This window comes from Haplochromis burtoni, unplaced genomic scaffold (genome assembly GCF_018398535.1).
Source record: "Haplochromis burtoni strain Fernald_Lab_line unplaced genomic scaffold, NCSU_Asbu1 Contig_330, whole genome shotgun sequence".
In the NCBI taxonomy this organism is placed as follows: Eukaryota; Metazoa; Chordata; class Actinopteri; order Cichliformes; family Cichlidae; genus Haplochromis; species Haplochromis burtoni.
Genome location: NW_024582691.1, coordinates 248,833 through 251,375, shown reverse-complemented (window position 1 = coordinate 251,375; position 2,543 = coordinate 248,833).

Here is a 2,543-nt window from a genome sequence, read left to right as displayed (position 1 = left end):
TCATTTACCAGAGTTAGATGCATGCAAGAAAGCAACTGTTAGCCAGTCTTTACCTGCCAGCTCCATATTATGAAGCCTCTGCCAGAGTGCACAGATTTGTGCAGATTTGAATTCTCTGTGAGTGAGTGGTCATCCTGTATTCTGTCCTAGACAGCATCCTTGTGTGAAATGTCAAACGTAAATGAGGGTGATGCATCTTCTGCTCTGTTGCATCAGCCATTATTAGTTAGCAAGGTGTAGCTAATAAAGTATGAGCTACACCTTGCTAGTACTGTGCTAGCTAATTGAGTTGGACCCTTTTGCCTTCAGAACTGTCAACAAGAAACTAGAAACATTCTTTGGAGATTTTGGTCCTTGTCTGGTACATGATAGCATCACACAAGTGCTGCTGAAAACTACACAACTACAACTATGCCATGCTTAAAGTCCATTAAATCACCTTTCTACCTTTCTTTGCCATTCTGGAGTTCGGTTTAAACATCTTAACCATGTCTGCATGCCTAAATGTGATTGCCATTTGCCTTCATGTGATTGGCTGATTGGATATTTGCATCAATGAGTGGAAGAACAGACTGATGGTGTACCTAATAAAGTGGCCAGTCAGTGTAAAAGGTTATTTAAACAAAGCATACACAAACATAACTGAACATAGCCAAGCACCTGAGCAACACTGCAGGATATTTACTAAAGAGCATTTACTGTCAGGAACTTCTTGTGGCATCTATCTATGCAATCTGTTCTCTCAAGACTACAACTCTCTCCCTGCTTCTCCTCCTCGCCTCCTTCTGTGGTTTCAATATAGATTAAAGAGGAGAAATCAATAAGCTGTTTCCTGGATTTGTCTCATGCTGCACTGTTTTAGAGTTGATTCTCAGCGTTTCATTTCATTTCAATTACCTTTAAAGTTTTTTGGCCTTTGGAAATGTAACCTTTGTTGTGGAGAAGGACAGAGACAATGGTAAATGTTTGACTTTTGAACTCAGTGTTTTTCCAGTTGCAAACATTTTTGTATTGATACCGGGAGGATTTTTGGACACTGAGCAAGAAGCTATAAAATGTATGCTGTTATAGACATATGGATTGGACAGATGCTACGGACAATATTTTTTTATATTAATTTCCTAACCATTTACACTTTAGGTTGGCCTTTTCTGCTTGTGATGTGATGTCCATTTTCATATGTTTCACGCTTCCATATTTATGTACTGGAATTAATGTTCTTAACTAATGTTATTTTTGCTTTGGTGCTAGCTTGGCCAACAATAACTATCAAGAAAATCATGATTAATTTTTTAATATTGTCATTACATAAAAGATTTCACAGATTTTCATTTTATGTCAGTGTATTTATATATATTCAGTCTATCTTCCCAAGCCTGGTTCTGCTGGAGGCTGGCGGTTTCTTCCTCTTAAAAGGGAGTTTTTCCTTCCCACTGTCGCCCAGTGCTTGCTTATAGGGGGCTGTCTGATTGTTGGGTATTTCTTTGTCTTATTGTAGGGTCTTTACCTTATAATGTAAAGCACCTTCAGGTGACTGCTGTTGTGATTTCGTGGTGTATAAATAAAATAAAATAAAATAGAATTATGTTTCATACAGGCAGGTTTGGCCAGTCCTGCAGTGGATCATTAAAAATGTGACATAATTTTTAGATTAGAAATCTTAACATCAGCTGTTGTCACCTAATCCTGTCAAAAAGTGCACATATATTTATGTAATATGCATTGCATACTAGTGTATAAATAAATACATAAATGTTTGAAATACACGATGCCTGATTGGCGCTCACAGTTCCCTATAGGGTCCACTTGTTTACAAGGAGACAGGGAACATACATAAACGCATACATCATTATAGTATGATACTAGTAGATGAACAGAGGTGTTCAGAAACATTTTCTCTTTGCTTTGTGTGAGTATAGAAACAAACAGAAGGGGACACACGGGGACACCAGATAAAATAAAAGCAGCATCAAAGTACATACAACATTGATTTGACAAACAAGACAGAGCCAGAGCAATTGATTAGAAAATCCAGTATTAATGACTTTGCTCAGCACAGTACACAGTGTTATTGCAGCAGAATCACCCTAGGAATCAAATCAGACCAAAGTAAACACTGTTTGCTTTGAATTACTTTCAGTATCAATACGATCTAATATGCATATGAAAATAATAAAATCTCACTCCACTAGTTTACTCATGGTATCACTTCGATAGTACTAAATTAAACCGGGGGACAGAATTACAGGTGCAGCACTTCATACTGAGGGCTGTATGTAAATATGTTTTAGAGTAAATGCAGACACTGCTGCATCCTGGTGTGATATTATAATGGGAGACACAGAGAGAGAAAGAGAGAGAGAGGGCATGTGAACGCCGAGAGGAGGTGCAAAGGTGTTACTGGGATGGGGGTGCGGGGTTTGGTTGGAGAAGCCCATTCATCAAGTCATTACGGGAGGTGGCTCCTGCGGTATTTCAGGCTGTCCATCAGTGGAGGAAGAGGAGGATGGGGAGAGATTCCCAAAGGAGGACCAGTGCTTGGC